Raw genomic sequence first — 16,506 nt, 5'->3', positions numbered from 1 at the left:
CTACTTTTAAGGGAAATGAATGAGATTTTTCACAACAAGAAAACTCAAATGGAGTTGTGGGTGTCTACATCATGGAGAAAATGGTTAAGCTAAGGACATGGAGATGTGGTCTTGATAGGTTACATGGCGAGATGGGCTGGGAGTTCTGGTGGATCGGTGGTGATCCTTGTGCCCTTCAATATGTTGTGTGGTGCTTTTCATATCATGGACTTCCTTCGACTTGTCATGGATAATTAGGATAGTTCGAGGGTTTCTTTGGCACCGATGAGATTAGGTTGATCGAGATGGCTTCATGTGAGGGACTTTAGATTGGCAGGCTAGAGTATTCATTGAATCACGATGTTGCATAACCAAGGTTTGAGGGATTTGCACGAGTAGTATTTGATCCAGAAGGATGAGTGCTTGCAAGACTGAGCTAATGGAGATTGTATAGGCTCAAAGAGAGTCTAGAAGAGACGTTGCCCTCGTTTCTTTGCCTCGGCCGGTCACGATCCCCATGATCTCGGTGATTGGACACCTGCACATGCAAAGAGTAACACGAATACAAGCATAAAATCTAGTAGATGCAATCATATATCAGTCAGAAAAGATATAACTCAACATCAAACATAGGACAATGAGAGTGGAACCATAATGATAGTCATCTATTATTGATAAATAACAAAGAAGAATACAACCATTGTTCTGACGTCAAATCCTCCTTTGGCTGGGTAGTCAGCTACACAAGTCTTGCAAAGCTTGTTGGGATGGGAACAAGCCTCTCTCTCTTTGGGTGACAAGAATCTCCTTACTTAGATTTGGCCTTATGGGTGCAAAGAAGGCTCTTGCAGCTTCAAACTCTTGAGCTCCTGGAATTCTCTATCACTATGCTAGAACTGGAACTACTAGCTTGCTCAAGGCATAGAGACAAGCTTTTATAGATAGAGAGGGAAGAGATAGGATCAACCACATTATTCATGGGATTGGCTTTATCACTTGGAAACTTCCATGAAAGGTGGCAAACCACTTCCCTTCTATGGAGATTCGAAGCCAAACCATCCTAGCTCAACATAGATTCAGTTGGTGAATGGGTTAAGGAGAACCTTCGGAAGCTAGTTCATTGAAAACTTTACTCAATTCGGTTGGCGTGAGTGAAACTCCGAGACAAAGCGCCAATGACACGCCCTCTTTAGAGGATTTCCCTCATTGGAGCGGGCACTGAACTGTGGACCCGCGCTAATGCAAAAGAGCTATTTTCATGGATATTTTGCAGGAGTCCTCTAGTGTGAGAGTGAGGGGTAATAGGGACGGTGACAAACAGTGACAATTTACTGTGTAACATACCTCCCTCGCTAAGAGGGAGTGTTGATTTTTATAGGTTGCTAGGTATTCCAAGCCATGAGGATTGAGAATTTGGAGGAAGGAGCTCCACAAATGGCCTTGTGGGCTTGAAACCCAAGTTTGAGGTTTTGAATCCATCGATGCTGGGGAAACAACTATGGAGATATTTTTACATGTGATGGATGAGGATGATAGTACTCATTGAGGCAAATCTGACACATCGAAATTCATTCGATTCCGAGTTGTGGTTGAAGAGAAATGAATTTTTAGGTTAAGATGGGTAAATTTGTCTAGTTGGGTAGGTCGAGTTAAGGTTAAAGTAGTGAACAATGACTATTTTCGTTGGAGCCACTTGATTCCTATGAATATAGATCAAGTGTGAGGAATGTAGACACATCCGAGAAGAATCTTTCATATCTACACATTAATAAAGGTAGTGAAAGCGTAGGAAACATGAGTGCAGGAACGCACAAGTTCATTAATATGGGTGAAGACAATCGCATGTGCAAGAACACAACAATGCGGGAATGCAAGTAAAGGAATGTGAGTGCAGCAATGCACGACTATAGGAATGCGCTAGTGCAGGAACGCACGAGTGCAGGAATGCACAAGTGCAGGATGAACGCATGAGCGCAGGAATGCGCGAGTGCAGGAATGCATGAGTGCAAGAAAATGCCAGTGCAGGCAAGCATGGATGAAAGGAGCACAAGTCAGGGCTGGAAATATTAGTAATTCCCCTCTTTTTTATGAATATTGAAGTTGAGTTTACTACATTGAACAGAAGAAATAAGAATATGAAATAAAAAGCAATAGGGTGTGTAATGCCCTCCTCCCACATCTACCCAAGTAACTGACCAACTAGGGTAAAATGTGACGAAGAGTTACTATGATGTGATTACACTCCCCATGTGTTAGTTAAGGAATTATAACCTGCGGAACACAACAACATATACCTTCTAGACCTACTACAAAACCCCCAGGAGCCATCCAAGTCTTCCAAGTGACTAGCCCCTCAGACAAACTAACATTATTACTGCATTAATCCCCCAGTCACTTCCATGACAAGGGCATGAGTGAGATTGGGACCCTCTAGTTTCTCCCAGAGCATTGGTATGCCTGCGACTAGGGAATTTCCCAAGAAATTTTGTGCCTACGTCTCTAAATTTTGTGCCACTTTTTTTGGCCCAAGGCTCAGGTCATTGCCCATAACTCTGTGACACTTCCAGAAATGAAGGATAACATCGAAATAATTATACACATGTAATTAATTGAACAAGGACTTGACTATACCCCTACTAACCATGGCATGCATTTCGTCAAATATGTCACAAATATGGATTTTACAGGTTTAAACAACATATCTAAGCATAGGGGTCACATACTTATTTGAGAATCACTAAGAATCATTGATGTGTCATTACAATAATTGCATTACCATCTATTAAGTCACATATTCATTGTACATTCAATGGTTAACAAAAACATGATGGGAGTCATACATTTTCACTGTCATAAAACTCATTCATAACCAACATATAATCAATAGAAAAATTATGGATATAACAACCATATAATCCACATATAAACAAGTATATTTAGCCATAAAATACTAAGGAGAAAGAGAGCTCTTATTGATGATTTCATAAACTGACCAGGTATGGGATTTCCACAAACCACACAACCGTAGACTAGGTTGAACCAAATCTTTCTTTAAGTCAGTCACCCCCATGCCATATTCCAAGCATGTTTGTGGGATCTCATAAAAGAATCAATCAAAACCATCCATGGATTCTATTGGCCAAACCACCTCAACCCTCAACTAGTGTTTCCACCCCACATTCATACAACACTAACCATCCCCATATTTGTCTCTACCCAAGCTCTCTAGGGCTCCAAAGCGTTCTTTCAACCAAGGCTCCAAGACCAATAACTCAATCCAGAACTATTGGTGATTTCTAGAGTGTTTGTCCAACCAAGGCTCTAGGACTAGTAACTCAACCCACAGGGAAAGGAACATGAGAACCAACCAGAAAACAAAAGGAAAGACTCCCACAACAACATGGCTATCCCAGAGATGACAAGGCTACACAAATCCACTATCAATCTAGGTAATCATCCCTGCCAAGGCTACACTTTATAAACTTGGGCTATAACTGATGCTCTCTTAGAAATTTCAACACTACTGCTAAATTCTCGATGTGCTCTTCCTCATTTTTTGAATATACTAGTATATCATCAATGAACAAAATAAAAAAATTACCCAAATATGGATGCAACACACTATTTTTCAAACACATGAATGTAGTTAGAGAATTAGTTAAACCAAATGGAACAAAAACAAACTCATAATGCACATACCTGAACCTACATGAAGTCTTGTAATTGTCCTCCTCTTTGGTGCATACTTTATGATATCCGGATCTCAAATCAATCTTTGAGAACACTGCTACTACCTTCAACTGATCGAACAATTCCTCAATCCTCAGCAAAGGATATCTATTCTTGATAGTCACTTCATTCAACTACGTGTAGTCAATGCATAAATTGAGAGTACCATCTTTCTTCCTTACAAACAAGATCGGTACACCCCACCCCAAGGTGATACACTTGGCCCAATGTATCCCTTGTCCAACATTTCCTTCAGCTCCAATTTTAACTCAATCATGAGAGAGGCTACTATGGTGAGATTCAACCTCCTACGTGACCTCAAGGAAGTGTAATCGACGAAACATCACTAGATTCTCCACACACACTGTAAATATTTGACAACCTTTAGTAAAACCTTTTTCAAGGTATGGGGTTAAAAATTTAAGTTATGGAGATGAGTTTTTGGAATTCATTCTTTCATTACCCTTCCTCATAAAGGCAATAAATTCCTTATTGTAACAATTTAGGATAAATAATATTTTCCCACCAATTCCTCCCAATAGGAATATCATAGGAACCCAATGGAATGATATATAAATATGCAATTGTGTCCACCCCATTCAAATTTATAGGATAACTCGTCAAAATTTTGCTAATCTTTCTCTTGGATCCAATGGTTTGTTTGACGGCCAAGATATTTCAATATGGTTATTTTTCAAGTGAAATATATCCGCTAGCTTAGAATCATAATGGGACCAAATTGCACTAGCCTTATCTTCCACCTCAATCATGTGTAACTCATGTTCAACTTTAGGTCTTCAAAGGATGCATATATGTTCAGAATATTCCTCATTATTCTCCCATTATCAAACCTCTAACATTGCACTTTCATTTAGACTCATGTTCAACTTTTAGATCTTCAAAGGATGCATATATGTTTAGAATACTCCTCATTATTCTCCTATTATCAAATCTCTAACATTGCACTTTCATTTAAACTCTTCATGGCGGTTTTTATCTTAATCAGATATGGTCTACTCCAATGTCCACTACACTATGTCTTGATTGCCCATATTAACATCCATGTTTCTTACTTCTCCTTAATGGCTAAGAGCTCTCTAGTCATCCTTTGTGCTTCTAGCCCTCATGATTTTGCAATGTGTAGAAAACAAAAACTATTATATACAGGTAATGCTATAATTATGGAAGTTACATGTACTATTTTACTCTTTAAGACCACTAATTTATTTTTCTTGATTTTTTTTAGATTTACATTACCCTAATGAAAATTATAGGTGGAGAGATGTATTTAAATCTTAAACTTTCTAGGGATTATTCATATGTCCCATTCATAGAGTTATCATCATATGAATTTTGTCAATTTTGGCCAAATTTTCCCTTTAATTTCAACAAGAAACTTGCTTCTTATCTCTCAAGGATTTGAGTGCTCATATTCCAATTATAACTTTGGAGGTAGACTTTCCTATCTGATATATTTATGATGACTACTCTTATGCTATTTTTTAGCTCCAAGAAGAAAGTTATGCTTCATTATTTACAATACATAATTTTGGCACTTAGCATATAATGTAACTCCCCAATGTATATGACCTATGTCAATTGTTGGACAAAATAATTGGTCTATATAGAAGAGAAAAAGAATCATTTTAAAGATAAAGAGAAGGCACATAACTTCAGAAAAAAAAATTCATGTGATTGGTGCGGCAAGGAAGATGGAAAGTTTGAGATGTAATGACTCAAAATCCTCATTCTATCTAGTGAAAAAGTTCATCCTTGAATCTCAAGTTTTTATCATAAATGTTCTCAGGCTTTGTTTTAAGAAACAATAGAGGAGAGTGCAAAAATCACACCATATAAATATTATGGTTATAAGTTTTTTATATAAAAGAAGCACAATGTAATTTCAACATTTTATGTTGATATAATTTTCTCAATTCAGTATTTTATAGACAACATTTAATGAATAATTTCTTCTAAATCTAATCATAATCGATAATAAAACTAACAAATATTTGGAAAATATCTTGAAGTTATTAATATCACATTTAAAACAATTTTACCACAAAACCTTCTATTCCTAATCACAAAGTTTTGATGACTATTTTCAAAATAATGCTTTATTCCTGTTATCTTTAGTGGCTTCTTACAACATTTGTAAGTTTTAAGACTCTCAGATTTATTTGCTTCTTAATGATTGTTGTCTAACTTTTCCAATAAATCTACAGGACCACAATGTTTTTCCTTCTCTATTTCAATAACAATTCTATCAAAAACAACTTTTGTTATATGTGTATTGAACACTTGAAAAATCCCATGAATAAAAAAGAGCTAAATACTTTGTATAGAATGACAATTCTGGTTTATATGCATAGCAAAGCTTCCCAGCAACAAAAGCACACTTAGAACACTGACCCAAACAAAGCCTGTAGATATCGTGCTTTCAAATAACACAAAAATCTCCGTAGATATATTGCTTTCAAATAACACAAAAATCCCTGCACCTGTAAAAGTCCACCTGTTCCAACACAGTATATATTCTAAGAATCAATCCCATTCCCAAGTGTTTCATTCTCAATATACCATTAGTTAAAGAGCAAATCAATCTAGACTATAGCAAATCAGAATACATCATTTGCTGATTAATTGAATAGCTGATTGAAGCAAATTTAAAAAGCATAAGAATTATGAATGCAGAGAATGGTTCTGTACCTGGGCAAAAATCTCTAATTGTATATCAGATATTGCAACCAGAACTTCCAGGCACTTAATACATCCTCCCGGTGCATTGTGAAGAGCCACAGTAACAGGGTTTCGTTTTTATGTTACCATCAGAATCACGAACCTCATCCACACTGTAATTATAGTGATAACAAAGCTCCCTCATAGGAGGAATGTTCTCAGCAGCAAAGAGCATGATATGTGGTAACTTTCTGTCATCATGGTCATCAAGAACATTCTGTGCATACAGATTAGGAGAACAACTATGATTAACAAATCTACCCACATTTCCACACTCGGCTGCATCAATCGTGAATCCTCCATCTTCCACCATGTCAGAGGTTGCACTAGCCTCAATGTCGGGCATCAAACTAGAAAGATCACTCCAAAGAGATTGATCTCTGCTATTGCAATTGCGTCCAATATCAAAGAGGTACTCATCATTCCCAACACATTTTTCAGCTTCAGTATCAGAAAGAAGGTTACCAGTGTATTCACAAATAAAGCTACCAGAAGGTATGGACTCTAATGATCTAACCCCCCAACCTCTCTTATCTGTCTTGAAAACCTCAAGTGTATATCGAACACCATGTTGACTCACTCTATTGTGACAAGTCCCACGACATTTACAAGAAGGACCGCATTCATATACAATAGGCTTAGGAAACACAATAGCACCATCGTGATTAAATGGAAATTCTCCCCCGTTTTTCGAAGCACAGAAGCATTTGGAAGGATCCAAACACCCGTCTTTACATTCACATCCCTTGGGAGGCTCAGGCTTACACCCATATGGATAAATAACCTTAGTTGTATAAAAAAAAATTGGTAGACTTTCCTCATCAATGGTATTCACTGCACAAATGCATTTTCTCTCTTTGCCTCCAGAAATGTCCTTAACGCTAAGACCTTCACGAATTCGATGTTTTTGTTCCCTCCCTATAAATTGCACTACCTTCAAGCCCAGCTCTGGTTGACCATGCCGTCTTTTTAACTGGAACTTGAATACTGAGTATCCAGATTGTTAGGTATTTTTGATGGGGAAAATACCAAAAACCAAACATTCAAACACACAGAGGCAATGCTCTGTTTTTACTTTTCTCCTGGATCCTTTTGTGCACAGAAGACTTAAAAAAATTCACTGAGAGACAGAGTATTTCAACACCATAAAAGATTTCTGAGAAATTACTGGGTTAACTACTGTAAATCCCTTTTTACATTCACTGTAATAAAAGTTTACATAAGTTTACTGCTGTAAACAAAATTCACACAGACTTACAAAAAAAACTTCACCATTTTCTTTATGCACTGCTTGTGCAAAAACCACACATGGTTTTCTTACAACTCCAAAAATTACATCACCTGGTTCTTATCCTTTTACACACTGCTGTGTGTTCAATACATACCACACATGGTTTTTCGCTGCACCACTATTCTACGATGGCCAACAACAAAAACCTTATATCCCATGTGCCAAACAAAACAGAGATGCAGAGCACGTTTTTCACTGCTCTCTTTTTTTTTTACAATAGTCAATGCACGAGCCCTTTTCATTTTTTGAAAACAAAATAAAAAAAAAAACACAATTACTTTTACGTGCCGTAAGTATTTTTAACACCCATGCCTTTCTTTAAATGCACCACCATACCTCCGATACATATAAAAACATTAAAATTTAAATCACCTTACCTATTCTCTACGGTAACAATTAATTCATTAATTATTTTACCGCGGTCAACCAAAAATGAAATTCACTCCACGCAAAGTCATTAATGTATGTTCATATGCAGGTTTGGGCAATCAACGGACGAAAAGGGTGGAGTAGATCGAACGGAGGAGGAGAATATCGGAAGGCCAACAAGTACTGAACATTAACCCCCGAGATTCTTACGTTGCGTTACGTCAGGGCTGAACCACGTGTCATCACCAAAATTTCTCGGGTTCAAACATCGGAAAAGTACCTTTGCCTGAAATCAACCCGAGAGCTTTCCGGCGGATTAGTTGACCGGTTTCTGGCAGCTGCGTTGAAATTAGATTTCAACACTCCCCTTTAATTTCAACAGCTGGGCATTCGGTCATACCGAGACACTTTCTCAAAAATTCAAAGCTCTTCTGATCAAGTGGCTTTGTCAAGATGTCTGCAACCTGTTCTTGAGTCCTGCAATGTTCTAGGACAATTTCTCCATTGTTCACCAATTCTCTGATGTAGTGAAACCTTGTATCAATGTGTTTCGTTCTCTTATGAAACACTGAATTCTTTGACAATGCAATAGAAGAGCTATTGTCACAAAAGATCACTGTCGCTTTTGCCTGCTCTTGGCCTAAGCTTCTCAACATTCTTCTCATCCAAACTCCTTGACATGCTGCTGCTGTAGCTGCCACATATTCAGCCTCTGTTGTAGACAATGCTACAATGGACTGCTTCTTAGAAGCCCATGAAATGGCTCCTGAACCCATATTAAAAACATAACCGGAAGTGCTCTTCCGATCATCTACACTTCCAGCCCAATCGCTATCTGTGTACCCAACCAAATCTGAATGTTATGAGGCATGATATAAAATTCCAAACATTTTGGTGCCTTTGACATACCTCAAAATTCTCTTTGCTGCCTGCCAATGTGCCTCCTTTGGCCTCTCCATGAACCTGGAAATTAAACTAACAGCATACATTAAATCAGGCCTAGTGGCTGTTAAATACATAAGGCTGCCTACAATACTTTTATACAAGCTAGGATCAAAATCCTTGCTGCTGTCCTCTCTGCTGAGCTTTAATCCCATCACTGTGGGAGTGATGGCTGCCTTGCACTCTTGCATGTTAAATCTGCCCAAAACTTGATTTACATATCTTGCTTGAGATATAAAAATTCCTTTTTCATTTTGATCTACTTCTATGCCTAAGAAGTATCTCAAGAAACCCATATCAGTCATTTCAAATTCATCCTTCATGACTGATTTAAAATTCTTAATGAGCTGATCATCATTACCTGTGAAAATAACATCATCAACATATAAGACAACAATTAAAATCTTACCATCCTTTTCCTTGATGTAGACTGTGGGTTCTCCTTCACACTTGTCGAATTCATTATCCAATAGATATGAATCTATCCTGCTGTACCATGCTCTTGGCGCTTGCTTCAGCCCATAAAGAGCTTTCTTCAATTTGCACACTTTGTGCTCTTCACCTTTCTTCTCATAGCCGAGAGGCTGTTCAACATAAACCTCTTCTTTTAACACTCCATTTAGGAATGCTGATTTCACGTCCATTTGGTAGACTTTCCATTTGTTTTGTGCTGCTATGGACAACACTGCTCTCACGGTTTCCATCCTTGCAACCGGTGCGAAAGTCTCCTCATAATCTCTCCCATACTGCTGCTTGTACCCTTTGACAACCAGCCTTGCTTTATGCCTTTCAATCTTGCCTTCAGCATTGCTCTTGGTCTTGTAGACCCATTTCACACCAATGACTTCTTTGCCTTTTGGTAACTCAACCAAATCCCATGTTTTGTTTCTCTCTATGGCATTCATCTCCTCATCCATAGCTTCTATCCATTTCCTATCTTTAATAGCTTCTTCAAAATGAATAGGATCATCAACATGACAATACAAGGCAAATAAGGAATTCATTCCTTCTTCATAAATTTCACTTAGATTTCTAAACTTCTTACCTCGTTCACTTGGTGTGCAAGTGCTTGAAGATGCACTTGAATTTCCTCCTTGTGGTGTGCTTGGAGAAGCACTCTCATTGATCCTCAATGGTGTTCCTTGCTGTCCTTGTGTTGGCGCTGCTGTTTGGGGATGCATTTCAGCCACCTCCTCTTCATCTTCATCATGAGACAAACAGTTCTTGACATTCACTGTTTTCTCTATGCTTCCATCCCAAGCTTCCTCTTCAATGAATTGAACATCCCTGCTGACAAAGAACTTCTTGGTAGATGGAATGTACAGCCTGTAGGCTTTGGATTCATCACTGTATCCAATGAAGATGCATTTCTCCCCTTTGCTGTCCAACTTCCTCCTTAGCTGATCCGGAATGTGTGCATAGGCCACACACCCAAAAACTCTCATGTGGGTGACTCCTTGCTTTCTCCCACTCCATGCCTCTTCTGGCACCTTGTTCATGACTGCTTTTGTAGGACACCTGTTCAATATATAAACTGCACAATGTACAGCTTCAGCCCAATACTCATTTGGCAAATGCTTTGCCTTTAGCATGCTCCTCGCCATGTCCATGATGGTCCTGTTCTTCCTTTCAGCAACTCCATTTTGCTGCGGAGTGTACCGAGTTGTGAACTGTTTATGTATTCCATTTTCTCTACAAAACTTTAGGAATTCATTTGAGATATACTCACCTCCTCTATCAGTTCTCAATACTTTTATGTGCAGCCCGCTTTGGTTCTCCACAAGTGCTTTGAAATTTTGGAATTTCTCAAAGACTTCACTTTTGTTTTTAAGGAAATATATCCAAGTCTTTCTTGTACAGTCATCAATGAATGTCAAGAAATATAGGCTGCCAGCTAATGATGGAGCTTGCATTGGTCCACACAAATCTGAGTGGATGATCTCTAAGGGTGTCTTTGCCCTTATGCTCTTCCCTGATGGAAAACTTTCTCTATGTTGTTTTCCCAAAATGCAACCTTCACAAAGGCTGTCCGACTTCTCTATCAATGGTAATCCTCTTACCATTCCTTTTCTGCTCAGTAAGTTTAGACCTCCAAAATTTAGATGCCCGAATCTCAAGTGCCATAACCAGTTCTCATCCTTTGGCACGCTTTGAAAGGCCTCTTGGGTGACTGCTGCAATTTCATTTTTGTTTTTCAAATCTGCCCTTATCCTGAGAGGGAACATCCTGTTCCTTGTCATTTTTACTTCAGCAATGCATCTTTTGCTGGGTGGTATGTCCATGATGGTGCACACATCATTTACAAAGTAAACATTGTAACCCTTTTGGATAAGCTGTCCAACACTCAATAGGTTACATCTCATTCCGGGGACATAGTAGACATCTGCTATGGTTTTCCTTTCTCCTTGTTTTGTAAATATTTTTATCTCCCCTTTTCCCATAACAGACACTTTACTATCAGTTCCTAGTGTGACCTCTGATTTCAAATTCTGATTTAAGGCTGAAAAGAGGGCTATATTCCCTGTCATATGGTTGCTGCAACCTGAGTCTAAAAACCATATGTCCTCACTATGTGTTTCAGCCATGTTACAAGCTAACAGGACATTGTCTTGACTGCTGTTTTCTCTTGTAACATTTGCATTTTGTCTGTTGTTCTTATCATGCTGTTTCTTTCTACAATCACTTGCATAATGTCCATACTTTTTGCAATAATAGCATTGGACATTAGATTTATCATACCTTTGTCCTTGAGCCTGATACTGATCTCTCTGTTGGCTGCTGCCTTGACCTTGGTTCTGATTTGGATTGCTGCCTCTTCCTTATGCATTTGATGGGCTGTTCCTTCCACCTCTGTTCTGGCTTCTGCCTCTTCCTCTTCGGTTTCCTCTTCCTTGACCTCTTCCTCTTCCAAAGGACATCTGGGTCTTGAAGGCTTGCTCAAGAGATGAGTTTTCATTCCTACTCAACCTCTGCTCATGTGTTATCAGTGATGCATGTAGCTCATCAACTGAATAGTTTGAGAGATCCTTTGTCTCTTCGATGGTGGTGACTATGGCATCAAACTTTGAGGGTAAGACCCTCAATATTTTCTCCACAATCCTTCTGTCTTCAATGGTTTCTCCATGAGTTCTCATTTGTGTGATTACACCAATCACATGAGTGAAGAATGTGTCAATGTTATCTGACTCCTTCATGCACAGATTCTCAAAATCCTTCCTCAGCAATTGTAGTTTTGTTGTCTTCACTCTCTCCATGCCTTGATAAGCTGTCTTGAGGGTTTGCCATGCTTCATTGGCTGTCTTAGCTGCTGCTAACCTTGGAAACATACTCTGGTCTACTGCTAGATACAACAACACATGGGCTTTTGAGTCCTTCTTCCTATTGTTCTTCAGCAGATCCTTCTCTCCCTGAGTTAATGCATTGAACTCAGTTTCATCTGCTGGTTCTTCAAAACCTTCCTCAACTATTTCCCATAAATCTTGGGAAGCAAGCAGGGCTGTCATAGTTATTGACCAGTAGTCATAGTTCTTCCCATTAAACTGTGGGAGCTGGGTGTTAAACAAACCCATACCAGTGCTTGTGCTAGCCATTCCTTGTATTCTGATCTATGTCTCTAAATCCTTGACTGTGTGTTTAAAACAGCTGACTGTTTCTTCAGCAACACAAAAAAAACTTTTTGGAATACCTGAATCTTTTGTTGACTGTCTTCTGTCTGCCTGAGAAGTTTTGCTGCAGCAACAACCTTCTCCCTTCAGCTTCTTTAACTTCTTTAAAGAGCCTGAGCCTGCTCTGATACCACTGTTGGAATTTTTGTAGGGGAAAATACCAAAAACCAAACATTCAAACACACAGAGGCAATGCTCTGTTTTTACTTTTCTCCTGGATCCTTTTGTGCACAGAAGACTTAAAAAAATTCACTGAGAGACAGAGTATTTCAACACCATAAAAGATTTCTGAGAAATTACTGGGTTAACTGCTGTAAATCCCTTTTTACATTCACTGTAATAAAAGTTTACATAAGTTTACTGCTGTAAACAAAATTCACACAGACTTACAAAAAAAACTTCACCATTTTCTTTATGCACTGCTTGTGCAAAAACCACACATGGTTTTCTTACAACTCCAAAAATTACATCACCTGGTTCTTATCTTTTTACACACTGCTGTGTGTTCAATACATACCACACATGGTTTTTCGCTGCACCACTATTCTACGATGGCCAACAACAAAAACCTTATATCCCATGTGCCAAACAAAACAGAGATGCAGAGCACGTTTTTCACTGCTCTCTTTTTTTTTTACAATAGTCAATGCACGAGCCCTTTTCATTTTTTTTGAAAACAAAACAAAATAAAAAAAAACACAATTACTTTTACGTGCCGTAAGTATTTTTAATACCCATGCCTTTCTTTAAATGCACCACCATACCTCCGATACATATAAAAACATTAAAATTTAAATCACCTTACCTATTCTCTACGGTAACAATTAATTCATTAATTATTTTACCGCGGTCAACCAAAAATGAAATTCACTCCACGCAAAGTCATTAATGTATGTTCATATGCAGGTTTGGGCAATCAACGGACGAAAAGGGTGGAGTAGATCGAATGGAGGAGGAGAATATCGGAAGGCCAACAAGTGCTGAACATTAACCCCCGAGATTCTTACGTTGCGTTACGTCAGGGCTGAACCACGTGTCATCACCAAAATTTCTCGGGTTCAAACATCGGAAAAGTGCCTTTGCCTGAAATCAACCCGAGAGCTTTCCGGCGGATTAGCTGACCGGTTTCTGGCAGCTGCGTTGAAATTAGATTTCAACACAGATTCCCCTTCATCGAGCCAGTATGTTTGCACATCATAGAGCCCATCATATGTATATATTACATTGACTGTGCCTTTTCTGTTTTCATGAATTCCAGTATTCGTTTGCTTGTATCCACGGATAACTCTCACGGGTGTCTTCCTGTCTATGCTGTTCTTAAGTGCCAAGTTTCCGCGTTCAAGTTTCTGGTGTTTGTATTGCCTTTTGTCCCCACTGTAGTTATTTCCACCATGGCCAGTGTATATCAACACATCCCCACCGTCTATATCATCTTCATAACCACCTGATGCCACGATGCTGGTAGCCAGTGTCACATTTCCTTGTCTCAAGAAATCAATCCCAGCCTGTACCTGCCGATGAAGACCCACAATGCAGAGCTCAATTCTATAATGAAATTGGTCTCCAACTTCTACCCCAGGAACAGATCCCACAATTTGTTTACCCGTATTGACATAAAGGTTATTATCTCTTAAGATTTTGGATGCCTTTAGATCCACACGGAAACATTTACCAGCTAGTGCATGGTCTTGAACTTGGGCTTCATGATTCTGCAACAATTTCCGGCAAACCACTTGAAATAATCGCACGGTTTCTTTAACTTTTGACCGGGTATGGGACTCTCCAATTTTAAGAACTGCATTAGTCAGAGATTTAGATGGGGGAAGCTTTGGGGTATTTGTCACAAGACTATGCGGATACAGTGGATCTCTGGTTCTGACATTTTTTGAAGAGAGCTGCTTAGGGGTTGACACACCCTTATATGGAGCCACTCTATTGGTTCCAATTGGTGGATCTCTGGTTCTGACATTTTTTGAAGAGAGCTGCTTAGGGGTTGACACACCCTTATATGGAGCCACTCTATTGGTTCCAATTGTATTATGTTGAGAACATAACCCTTGAACCTTGACTGTAGAATGTCCTGGGTTGGCTTCTTTCTTGACCATATGGGCCACCTGATTAGCATTCTCTGTTTTGGGTCGCACCTGGAAATGTTGGAAGTTTTTGTACTTTACTTGGCTAGAATGCTGAGAAATATAGTGTGGTTCTTTCAACGCTGGTCCACAAGGCTGGAGGTTCTCATTCTCTCTGTTTCTAAAAGACAGCATGTTTTTCTTCTCTCTGTTTCCAAAACCATCTTCTTTGTTTCTAGCACTATCTTTGTTCACACCATCCGACTGAAGGTCGCCCTCTCTGTTTCTAAAATACACCATGTTTTTCTTCTCTTTCTTTCCAAAACCATCTTCTTTGTTTCTAGCAACATCTTTGTTCACACAATCCGGCTGAAGGTTGCCTCTAAATTTGACACTTTCTTTAGCACTTGAATGATTTTTAAAATTAGAATGTTGTTGACTGCTGCCCTTAACACCGCCCGTATGGGTCTCAGGGGAAGCGGATAATTGGTACTGCTCCTTCCTCACTGAGGGAACAATTCTACCATTACTAGAGGTATAATATGCAGAATCTGAAACTGGTGGCGTGAAAATTTTTTGTGGCAAACATTTATAACTCACAGGTGCAACAGTAGATATATATCTCCCACAGCCAGGAGGAAAATCCCTGACTGCAGATGGTTTGGTTGGCTTCTTAAGCTTAGGAATAAGATTACTTTCCTCTGAATGGTTGTTGTCCTTTTCAACTATCTTTTTCCCTACAATTTTATTTAGAACTTCACTATGAAGAGGGTTGACACTCTTACCAGACTTCTGCTTCTTGAGATTACGTAAATGTACATGTTTCAGGGGATCGTCCATGTTCCGGTCTTCTTCAATCATGCATTTGCCCAAAATGGTCTTACCAGCAGCAGCATCGTGGGTGCCCAAAATGGCCTTACCAGCAGCATCATAGTGGGAGCAATCAGCCTCACCAGAATATCTGAGAATGTTATATTCTGTTTGGTTTCCCATTCCCACTTTAGGGATCGCCAGCCAGAACGTATTATTTCCAACAGTCCCTCCTGTCCATATATGAAAATGTTCAACGTTTCAAAAAAGATAGGTGCAGAAATCATTAACACCATAATAGGAATAATTTGAAAGATTCAACCAAGAAAAATAATTTCATAATACAATTAAGAAAAGATCAACTACATTTCACAACAAAATAAATTGCATAAAATATCAGATCTACGAAAGTTCAGATGTATCTCCAGAGGCATAGGAGAGTATTGCATTTGGACTAATCCCTACAGTACAGATAGGCCAAGAGAATATTTCAGAATGGTCGAAGCCAGGGATTTGCCTGAGGAAGCAATAATGATTATGATTTCCAAATTGGACGGACACCGTAAATTGGATCCTAGGGTTTCCTTTAGACTTTTATGATTTCCCAAATAATCCGGTCATGACATATCTATGAATATCAACCACGTGGGTGATGATAACACATTCAAGGAAAGGAATCAACGGCTGTGGTCCATTGTCGCAACCTGCAGAAAACGTCAATTCATGCAGATCGGTAAAAGATAGTTATGATCTAATCCGGTAAGGCATTTTAATTGTACAGTAGCAGACCCCGCCGAGGCTAACAGGCTGCGTCGTGTGGAGATTTTACGATGAGGGCCCTTATGCATATAATCGGCTACTAAATTCTTATTGTATCTCGAATGCGATGACCGAAGACGTTAGAATTTTA

The 16,506-nt window shown here is 38.9% G+C and overlaps 1 pseudogene; it reads right to left on the bottom strand.

Annotated features, from left to right (window-relative positions):
- Window positions 1-6,472: 6,472 nt before the first annotated feature.
- LOC149178980 (histone-lysine N-methyltransferase, H3 lysine-9 specific SUVH6 pseudogene) lies at window positions 6,473-15,779 on the bottom strand (annotated as a pseudogene).
- Between the last annotated feature and the right edge of the window lie 727 nt (window positions 15,780-16,506).

This window comes from Pinus tabuliformis, chromosome 4_1 (assembly GCF_031772625.1).
Source record: "Pinus tabuliformis cultivar Carrire ecotype Pingquan chromosome 4_1, CPIR1, whole genome shotgun sequence".
Lineage (NCBI taxonomy): Eukaryota > Viridiplantae > Streptophyta > Pinopsida > Pinales > Pinaceae > Pinus > Pinus tabuliformis.
Note: the sequence above shows the minus strand (reverse complement) of the source record. Positions and strands in the feature narration are given on the sequence as shown.